This window comes from Mustela nivalis (genome assembly GCF_964662115.1).
Source record: "Mustela nivalis genome assembly, chromosome: 5".
NCBI classification, from domain to species: Eukaryota; Metazoa; Chordata; class Mammalia; order Carnivora; family Mustelidae; genus Mustela; species Mustela nivalis.
In genome coordinates this window covers 11,204,603-11,215,957 of record NC_139024.1, presented here as the reverse complement: position 1 = coordinate 11,215,957, position 11,355 = coordinate 11,204,603, and the positions used below count along the sequence as shown (strand labels likewise).

General features: G+C 42.7%; 1 long non-coding RNA gene across 1 annotated transcript; it reads left to right on the top strand.

Moving 5' to 3' along the window:
* The first annotated feature begins 4,010 nt into the window (after nt 1-4,010).
* Nucleotides 4,011-5,074, top strand: LOC309864409. Its single transcript, XR_014311509.1, has 3 exons — nt 4,011-4,080; nt 4,227-4,405; nt 4,549-5,074. It is a non-coding gene; the product is annotated as an uncharacterized lncRNA (long non-coding RNA).
* The last annotated feature ends 6,281 nt before the right edge of the window (nt 5,075-11,355 follow it).

Sequence of the window (11,355 nt, the reverse complement as noted above, 5' to 3'; positions counted from 1 at the left end):
ATTTAGCACTTATTTATTTATCTACCTATTCCATCTCCTCCAACAGAGCTTAGCTCCAGGAGACCAGCAACTTGGTTTTGCTCAACACTCAATCCCCAATACTTAAAAGAGTGTCTTATATTGTATATTGGGTAGTACAGAATGTTTTCCAAATGACTGAATGAATGGATGAACACATTAAGTAGTAAATGGTAGAACCACAATTTACATCTAGACACCAAGGCTCTTAACCAATATGGCCTTCTGCCTCTTTAAATTGCCACATCAGGTTCTACCTTATGACTTATATATAAAGCTCTTCCTCCTTTTCAAATTCTAACTGAGGGTATACTTTCTTTCTTCCGTTTACCTAACTGGATCACAACCTTCTTCAGCTGAACTCTTGCCTAGTTCCTCAACTCCCGAGAACTTTGCCCACAGTGAAAAGAAGTCCATATGTATCGATGAGGGCAACATCGCTTGAGAAGTGACACAAATTTCCACTCATGACTAAAAGACCAACTTGCATGCCCACTGTCTTGCAAGGAGGACCTCATCACAGGGATTTAGACATCCTGACAGTTTAGCGATTTCCAGATCATAGGCTCAAATACCTGATGAACCACTAGAAATCTGGCCTTCACAGTGAAGACTGGACCTCAGGATGAGTTGACCATGTGTAACCCAGAAACTTGGCTCTTGAGAAAGTGTGCATGTGTGTGCAAGCATGCGTGTGTGCTCACTAGGCAGACACTATCGCTTCCTAAAAGCTTTCTGTTATCCTGAGTTTCCAAGATTGCTCATGCCCTTCAACATCTCAGTCTGAAACTAACCAGACAGGCCAAGTTCAAAAAGCATTTAGAAGATACACTCTGCATTGTCCCAGGAAAATAATAAGTCTCTTGGCTTTCAGACTGAGGCTCCCAGGAAGGAAGATACTCTCCAGATAATATGTAAGATTTAAAAATCATACCAGAATTTTTCACAGAGAAATTTTTAATAGTATAAATAAAATACCCTTGTAGTTTTAGATGTTCCTTACTCTCCCTTGTTTCAAACAAACAAAAAATCATGCTGTTTCTTGGAGACAAGATGACCCTCTGAGCAGAGATAATGCAAACACAAATGGATTTGGGTTTGGGTGATAATTTGGTAAATGGAGCTCTAGGAAACCCCTGCCATCATCGTGCTTTCTATCAGGGGTAAATATGGAGTCAATGTCTTCCAGAAGTAGTGCTTAGGAAAGAGAGAAAGGTATTTTCATCTGGACATTGGTGGAATTACAAAAGAATCCTGTTACTTCAGGGACATTCCCAACTTAAGTGAGCTGTATCGTAGGTTCACCGCTCCAAATTAAGATCTGATCCTCAAGAATCTTATGAATCCTGTGGTTGAAGGAAAAATATTTGGTTGCAGACAGAGGAGGATCACTTTAGTTATACATGATAAGAAATAACGACCAATATGGGGACAACAGATGATGCTGTCAAAGGTGTATATATGAGTGAGACTCTGGGAGAGGGTGCTAAGTCAAGGCCAACCAGTTAAAAGAAAAGGTCTAACAAGAAAATTTTGTGGCCGAAACTGAAGTACAATGATTTTGCAGAAGACTGTGAGTCTTCTCACATACTAAGATTACAGCTTATTCTTTTAGAAGCCCCAACTTGAAGGAGTATTGCAAATAGCTTCAATATCCAGTAATTCTTCTTGTAGAACCTAGTATAAGTTACATGGAGGGAAATACAACATAATGTTAAAAGCATGGCTGTGATATCAGCTACAGCTGGATCCAAAGTTTGGCTTCACCAAATTATGTAAATTTGCACAAGTCATCTAACTTTTATGCATCTGCTTGTCTGTTTTCTATATCACAGAAATAAGAATGATGTAAGGCTGAAATGAAATCACCTATATAACATTGTGCTTGGCACAGTGGTCACACTTAGAAGAAACTGAATAAATATTAGTTATTATTAAGTAAAAACAGAATAGTCTCCAACAGTAGGAGAATATGTATGGATTGCATACAGGTAACACATTACAAGTGAATAAAGAAGATGAAATGATCAGTAGGTTGTGAAAAGATGAAGGAAATATGATAGACAGGAAGGATCAGGGGAATGAGAAAAAGAAAGAAAGAGTTATCTTCAAGATCTTGAGCAAGATCTTCCATCGATGTCCAAGTTCCCTTTTCCTAATTTCCAAGAAGTGAGAAACAGAACTGCAGGTTGGGCATCCCTGTTTTCCTTTGCAATCACTGCTGGTTACCAGCAAGAGTACTAAGTGCTAGACCACAGAAGCTGAGTTCCCTAATCCCTCCTTTTTTTTTTTTTTTTCCAGGATTAGCAACCAGGTAGGCACCATGGGGAGAAAACTTACACCAGACTGTCCAAGTATATTTCAGAGACTATGTTAACATTAGAAACAGGGATCTAGAACAGTCTCCCTTGCCGGTAACACTGGGTAGAGAGAAACAATGGATTAAAACCAAAACAGGCACCAGGACCAAGAAGGGGCAAATTGAAAGACTAGGAATGTAGAATTTGAAAACTTTTGGTTGACACACACGTAAAAAGTCAGCACAAAGTCAACAGAAGGCTGACTACCTTTGACAATGAAGAGATGAACAAGAACCGAAGATGACACAAAAGGAGATCACCCAGAGATAGGGTTGCCGGATTCAGCAAATAAAAATACAGGATGTCCAGTTAAATTTGAAGAAGCAAAAATAATTTCTTACTGTAATTGTCCTGTGCAAAGTTTGGGACATACTTATACTGAAAAGAGATGTGTGGTTTATCTGGAATTCAAATGGAACTGGGTGTCCTTTGTTTTACCAGCAACCCCGTACAAAGAACTCGTGAAGTCCCGAGCCATTAAGTATCATGTGGGGAAACCGGATCAATATCAGTGAAATGTTAGAAGAGGCAATAGACCGGCAGAGAATTGTAGGGATGAGGGGAGAAAGGAAGAACAGCTATGTTAGAGATGCCAAGAGCAGGATAGAGCATATACCAGCATCAGAGCTTTGAATTAGGTAAAAATCAAGAGCCTGTAAAGGAACAGAGAGAACAGAGGATGCGTCTCCAGAAGAGAGGTGGTTCATCCTAAGCCAGCCACAAGGGTCTTGTGTCATTGGTTTCCTTTAAAATTCCAGGGCTTTCTACCCTGCTTCTTAGTAGATGTCTCCCCTCCTCTCTTCCTAACAGGAAACTGAGACCTTTGTATTTAGATAAAGAATTATCCCAACCGGGGCGCCTGGGTGGCTCAGTGGTTAAGCCGCTGCCTTTGGCTCAGGTCATGATCTCAGGGTCCTGGGATCGAGTCCCGCATGGGGCTCTCTGCTTGGCAGGGAGCCTGCTTCCTCCTCTCTCTCTCTGCCTGCCTCTCTACCTACTTGTGATTTCTCTCTGTCAAATAAATAAATAAAATCTTTAAAAAAAAAAAAAAAGAATTATCCCAACCACTAAGCTTTTATACGTCTCCCTGGGCAAGGCAGTCTTTTCTGCTATGGATAGGCTAGGCCACCATTTTACATTAATTCCACAAAGATTACTGAATGCCTTCTTTGTATCAGACACTATTCTGGGGCCAGTTATGTTAATCAGCTTTATTTTCATCTCAGCCCAAGTGCATCTAATTCCCTGGGGTGGGGGGTGGGGGGGTGGCTTCTCAAGAATGCAGATTCCTGGGCCTCTTGCCAGCTATAGTCACCTCCAAGGGAGTCTGGGGATCTTCATTTTCATAATCTTAGAATCTCTGACCCACCAACTGGTTAATACAACAGGTATGTCAGCGCCTTTGACGTGGGAGAAATTCGTAGAGAAACACCAAGTGCAGATGCTGACCTGGAAATCAAGAGGTAGTCAGGCTGGTACCAGGTGACGTTAAAGGACTTGTCCAAGCCACATGGCTTGTGAGTGTCTGAGAAGGGATTCCTGTCAAAGCGTTCCATTGGAAAGTATAGTTCTTGTCTCCTGGTAACATGCTACATTCTAGACCCCAGGACTCAGAATAGGACTTGATCTGTTAGGCTTTCCAGCCACTGCCGTGAGGCAGCATTACAACAACGGGCTTTAATTGTGACAGGAGGAAAGGGAGGTATTTCAACTTATGGTTTATTCTAATCAATAAGCACCTTTTCTCTGTTCTCAGTCTCCTGTAAGCTTGTTTCGACACTGAAATGTACCTCTACTATTAAGGCTCATGAGACTTAGTTGCCAACAGAAGGTGCTCTTGATTCACAGAGAGAAGCTCTGCTCTGAAGAGTGTCTCGGAGCCGTGCTGACACACCTCGGTGCAGAGCACGGAAGCAAACCCGGCTCCATTCCTTACCACCTGCGTTCCGAGACTCCTAACACTCTTAGCTGGCAGAGTATCTCCGTGAAAGAAGAAGAGGGGAGATGGCTTTATTCCCATTTTACAGGTAGGAAAACCAATGATAAATCTCTTTTCAAGGTTTGAAAGGTAAAATTAGCCAAATGCTGAGGACAGACACCTACTTCGTTTGCTTAGTCCAGCAGATGATCTGGAATTCTTTCTTCCTCTCCATCTCTCTGCTTCCTCTAGGGAATATTCTCCACCTCCGTGTTTTTCTCATCACAGCTCCCAGATCAAGATGGCAGAAGAACAGAAGCCTACAGCTCAAAGATGCAGAAGGAAGTTAGGAAAAGAATATTCTCATATCCATCCAACGCTCTGCAGCTTTTAAAGATCAAAAAGAAACACTACCTATGAGTCACCTAATCTTTATAATAGCTTTACAGAAGGAATATCTCAGGTATCTCCTGTCCCATTTTGCAAAAGAAAAAAATGGAGACTCAGATAGGCAGGTGATGAGCTTGAGATCCAGCAGGTGAAAGTGGCAGGACCAAGAGGACCAGACCACCTCCTTGATGCGGGCCCAGAGCTCCCACCACTGAAATGAACTTTATAAGTGGGTCTGCTGAGAGTTTTTGAGTTTGAAAGTGTTTCTCTGTTTCATGTCATTTTTACATGGGTATGATGCTTCTTTTATAAAGGAACATTTGCCCCAACCCCACTGAAAGCTGTGCAGGATGCCTTTGGGGCCGGGGGTGGGGTGTTTAAAATTAAAAAATGTACCAAGTCTGACAGCTATGAAAAAGTAAAAGCACAAGGGTCATAGCTGAATGGGAAAATGAAAAATAGCATACCGGAGAAGCTTAGATTATTATAAACTTAGATTATTATAGCTTCCTCAGGTTTTTTATAAGTAGAGTCTTTTTTAAATCATAAGAAATATTCATATATATATATATATATATATATACTCCCTCATAATAAACACAGAAGCACACTGTTCCCAGAATCTTTGGCTTGGCTCAAATAGGATGATATTCTTAGTTCTTGGTATGGGGGAAAAAGCCTCTGAACACTCCAGGCTTTTTATAGTTCTGGCTCAAGGGCAGCATTTGCTGCAGTAGCAGCCCTGGATAGCAAAGGAGCCAAATAATGCTAATGGGGCAAACAGAATGTAATTGCTTATGTGTGCTGGTTATATCCTGAAACAAATTGTTTCTTAATGCTGAGGTCAGACAGGGTTTAATTAGGAGAAATACAATTGGTGTAAAATTTTGCAGCAGGCTGCTTGTTTGGTGCCATGCCAAGTCAACATCTAGTCTCTCCAAATGGAAATTTTCATTAGAGGCCATTGGCAGCCCTAGTTAGGCTGAGTTTCAACTTTTCCAAGTCTCCTGGTAATGTAAACCTGAAACTCAGCATATCTATTGCCTAATAAAGGGCTGTCCCTCTTGCATTTACAAACACTTGAACATGTGCACACTCTCTTTCTCTGTTTTTCACACACCCAGCTGCCCTGGCTCCCCCACTAGCAAAACACACATTTCCCCTGGGAGCTGGAGGAACTAAAGCAATCCTCCTCTTTTTTTGACAATTTTCTCTCCTTCCATATCCCATTAACAATAATCTTCGATCAGCAGATTATTACTTGAAAAATATTTTCATATGCATCAACTCATCAAACTTGACCCATAAAACTCAGAGGCGAGCATTTTTTATACTTGTAAGTAGGAAATTGCATCTAAGGTCACATCTATAATCGGCTAAGAATAGGTGTAAACATCCTGATTTGGGTCCTGGGCTTAACTAAAGCACAGAATTCTGTACACACACACACGCACGCACGCACACAAGCACGCACGCATGCACACACACACACTAGAAGACATACTGAAAAATCTGCATTTGTTCACATCAATGAAGCACACAAGAAGCTACCCTTTTGTTATTTTCTCTTTGCTTTATTTTATATAATATTGGTGAAGAAGCAATAGTGAAAGGTGTTATTATTCAAAGCTGCACAGATTTCCCCAAGATTTTGCAAACACTCTTTATTGGCTGGGACCCTTTCTTGTGGCACCCCTCCTTTCGTACCTATCTTTCCGAACTCTCAAAGATCCCCACTGATGCCTGCAGCGGTAATACTGCTATTTACATTCATCTTAAGAGCCTCGATCTTCACATCTTCAAGGATAAGGTTTTATCAGTGTTTCTAATATAAATCCCGTGTCTCAAAAGTGTTTAATTTATTTGGAAAATTCTGCTTCTGGGCTGCTATTGTTTCTCTCTCTTCCTCTTTTTATTCCTTCCAGCTGAAGGCAGTTTTCATTACAGTGACAAAGACCCCACTATGTTAAAGAAAATTGCACAGAGAGACCCCAAAAATCCATCTACCCAACAAAAATCTAAGTCATTTTCCCCTGCAGTATCATATCAGCAGTAACCGTCATGGGTTTAAAGACATATGGGACCAAGTCTTCATTTTTATATGTGGTTCTTATTTGCTGAGACACGGGCTCCTTGAGAGTTGAGCTACATTTCATTTAGGTGCTGGGCCTCTGGGCCCGTGCTAATGCGCCCGGTTAGGGTCAAGGTAAAGCTCTGCACAGGGCAAGCAATTACTAAGCAATCCTTACTCCTCAGCCCTGCTGGGGCCAGAAGGCCATGGGCGAGCCCATTGGAAGGGGTGTTTTCTCGGCTGCCCGGGACTCGGTCCTAGAGTCGGGTAGAGATTGGAAGTTACTGAAACTCTTCCCCCATATGAGGTCTCGCACGGATTTCTCACTCATTTTCCTCTCCATGAAGTGAAGTCCTGCTTTAACTACATTTGGCTTAAGCCACAAACACCCTTCCTTTACATCAAGCTTACACCGGGATTCCAAATCCTCTCTTGCTTTCTATACAATTGACTTTTCTAGTATTTTTTAAATTCTCCTATATTAGAATTAGTACAGCTAGTTCTCCCATAATACTTGCTCTGGAATTGGACATTTGTTTCAGTGCAATTGATATATTAGGGAACAGTTGGACAATACCATGGATTTTGCATTTGTTCCTGCTCAGTTTTTTCCCTTAGAAACACAAAACTGCACCCAGCTGAACGGAGCTGCATAAGAATACGCAAGCACACACCTCAGACATCTACCAGCCACCCTGGGTCACCATGTGTCTTATTCCACAATACTACATGTTGTCGTTCTTTTGTATCTGTGAACTCTTCTACACACACACATACACACACACACACGACAAAAACCAAAACACACTCGTATGCAACATCCGAAGCCTGGTTCAAAATGCCAAACAGTCTGTGTAAAAAGGAAAGCACTATCTGTATATAAAGACTTCAAGTGAAACTTGCTAAATCCTACAGAATTAGTTCCTTTTGATGCTAGTAGTCGCCGGCTTCATGATTTCAAACATTGCTAACAATTTCAAGTCCAAAAAAGAATTTCTAGGAAATATAGACATTAATTAAAGAAGAAGCATATATACTTTATCAAACTTTCAGTTCTGATGAAACAGGGACCTATTATAAATGTATGGCTTAAAGGACATTCATCTTAAAGGCAGGAAAACATGCCTCAGGATGTAAGGCTCCAGAAGTTTGCCTTACTGTGGTGTGGTTCATCGCCCGCACCGAACCACTCCCACCTCCACACCAGCCTCGCCACTTAGGTAAGTCTCCTTTCATTGACTCACGATTAATCACACAGTGCAACCCTTCCAGAGCCCACTTAGCAAACTTCTAGTTCTTTTCAGGGCACAGTACCATATTTATTTCAAACATTTAACACATGTGAAACTGTGCCCTTTCGTTTTTGATGTATCACCAAAAGAAGTTTCGGATGTTAAGCTCCAACCCTATGCTTTCCCATAATCCCTTTATGGGATTTTAGTTTTTTATTGTGCTATTTTGCATGGAGGATGATTTTTTAGGGACACATAGGTCCATTAGAGCAAAAATGACTATACTTGATTATTATCTGGGCATGGCAGTTATCTTCAAATATTTGGAATATCATGAATTAGGGATTTAAGATTTTTTTTTAAAGATTTTATTTATTTATTAGACAGAGAGAGAGATCACAAGTAGGCAGAAAGTCAGGCAGATAGAGATGGAGAAGCAGGCTCTCTGCTCAGGACTCGATGCCAAGACCCTGGGATCATGACCTGAGCTGAAGGCAGAGGCTTTAACCCACTGAGCCACCCAGGCACCCTAAGATTATTTTTTCATATTCTGTGTCACCCACAGCTCTTGTCATCTGAGTTAAGAGGCGGCTCCATCCTTTCACTGGCCCAGACTAAAAGCTAAGAGTTATTTTTGAGTACTCTCTTCCTCTTACCCTACATCCCATTGGTTTTATTTTCAGGATGTATCACTTGTCAAATCCCCACTGCTTCTAAGTCACTGGATTATTCTAATAGCCCCTAAATTTGTCTCCTTCTTCCATTCTTGCCTGGCCCGAATCCTTTGAGCAATCTATTTTAAACCCCAGAGCCCAAGTACTCCTTGCACATAAGTCAGGTGATATCACCTCTCCACAATGCAGCTTGGCACCTCAGCCCAAGCAGGAGCCAGGAGTACACAGACCATGCATGGCCCACCGCCCTACCCAGGTCTTTCCTCTCCAGAATCTTCTCCTGTGCTTTCTCCAGCTCCCATTGTCCCAGCTGAACTGCTGGGACATTGGCCACTCCTCCACATGGGCAGGTACACTCTTTTCTCCAAGTTTATGCTCTGGCCGTGGCTCTTGCCTAAAATGGGATTCTCCTGGATACCTATACAGTTGGCTCACTCACTCACTTATTTCGGGTCTTTGCTCAAATGTCACCTTCTCAGTGCATCTTTTACTCCAGAAGCCCCTGCTCCAACACTGCCATTCCCCTTTCTCTGCCTTATTTTTCTTAATAGCATTATCATGTCTATCTTCTCACCTAAGTTCCTTGTTTTGTTTGCCATCTTCTTCCCCTGGAATGGAAGTCTCTGGAAGATGGAGATTCTGTCTGCTTCACTCTCTGCTGTATCCCTAGCTCCTTGAACAGCTCTTAGCCTGGCACATAGTTGTTGCTCAATAAATACTTGCTGAACAAAGTAACAAATCGGTCTCTCTGCATGAGGTAAGCAGAGGAACAACGAGGACCAATGAGCCAAAGTGTTCAGGGTGCTCAACCTAAGAAATCATATTTCAAAGACCCCCCTGTCACTCAAAGCATCCATGATGGGGAGGATCTTCGCCAGGTGACGAGGGGATTGGTGCGTCATACGGCCTCTGAGGGTAGATGATACCTGAAGGTCCTTTCTGCAGCAAGTGTCTCTGATTCCTGCTATTGTATTGCATTCCCTACTATTTGCATTCGTTTCTCAGAAAAGGCTTGTACAATCCCAATTTTCTCTTAATCGATGACGAGTAGAGGAAGGAGGTTATGCTGTAATGAAAAACGCACTCCATGACATGTGAGTTCCAAATAATCCACTCCTGGCCCCCCTGCCCTGCCTGCCTCAAAGGGCTATGGTACCCATTAAATAAGATTTTCCAAAAATAATCTACTCAGTAGAAATGTAACATAGACACGACAACAAGAGATCTGCACAACATACAAGCATGCTCCCAGTCTAACATCTGCTTTTGAAATGTACAGCTTCTATACATCAGCACCCACAACATGAGGTCTCCTTCTAAGGTGTTTAGGCATAATCGTGAATTTTTTCCATACAAAAGCTATGATGGGGGAAAAAAAAATCATCATTTGATAAAAGAGAAAGCTGTGTTCCCTGGAATAAGCAAACTTTGCAATGGTAATCGGTTGCTGTTATCATAAACAACATCTCAGGGGTTGTCAAGCCCCTCAATCAAATCCAATGTAATATCAACATCAATCTTGATAATGTTTATCAAGACTTACCAACCTACCTCCATCCCAAGGAAAAATGTCCATTTTCTCCCCATAGAAGTAAACTTCAGGGAGGCACAAAAGATAAGAGCTATGTGCAAGCAATGTAACCAGGTTAGGAAAACTCCATGCTCTAAGAAAGCCCAAAATTGTTCATGCTCCTTTCTCTCGGCCTGCAGGGTTAACAACTCTTTTGCTGCTTTCCATTGTTCTTGCTGCTTTTATGGTCTTTCCTGTCTACTGTCAGCTGTCCCGGGTACACGTGACCCACCAGAGGCACAGAAAAGCCACAAGCCCTTCCGCTACTTCAGCTGACTTCAAAGTGGGTGGGTGTCCATCCCGGAAGGGGCACAAAGAAAGGAATGAAATGAAAGTAAGTATTTAGGAATAATGGGAATTTTCAATCTCACCTTAATTTTCTAAAATACAGTCGACTCTCCAGATGTCGGTCTGCTGGTGGATCCATAGTTGGGGTATGTGGGGGGCTGGCTGCCACACTCAGTCTTTCCTGGGAAAGGAAATAGGCTTTGTTTTCAGAGATGAAACTGAGCTCATGCACCGGGGTGCTGTCCAGGCCCTGGGAGTTAGCAGCCAGCACGGACAGGCCCCACTGCCTGCAGGTACGGCTGAAACTGGCGCTTCTTCCCAGAGGCCGAGGACGGAGGCCAGTGAATACCAGGGAGGCCGGGCTCTGAGGGCAGCCTGGTTGTCACCAGTGGACCAGCATCTGAGGAACGAGTGCCCTTCGAAAGCCTTCCCAAAGCACTGGTTTTCCAGGCCGAGATGATCCCAAGGAGCCTGGGGGAGAGCCCTCCTATTTGCATGCAGTTCAGGGAAGTGAGAAGCGGTTTAAAGGCAAGGATTTTAGCTGCACTGGGAGCTTTGGCCTTTTCAGGAGAGAGACCCAAGAGACTGCCTGTCAAAACAGAAGTCTCTGGCTAAAACTACCTAGCTTAGACAGCATGGGTCGTCAGGAGGGGCCGGAGGCCGGAGAAGGGGGAGGTCAGCTTTCCTCAATTGAAGTGGGGATAATGTGCAGAGAAAAGGAAGGGGGACAAGGGCACATGGGAGGAATAAAGGAACAGATACACAGCTGTATGGGTCTGAGTGTATTCCCTCTGGACAGCACGCTGGAGCAACGAATGCTTTAAAAATTCATTA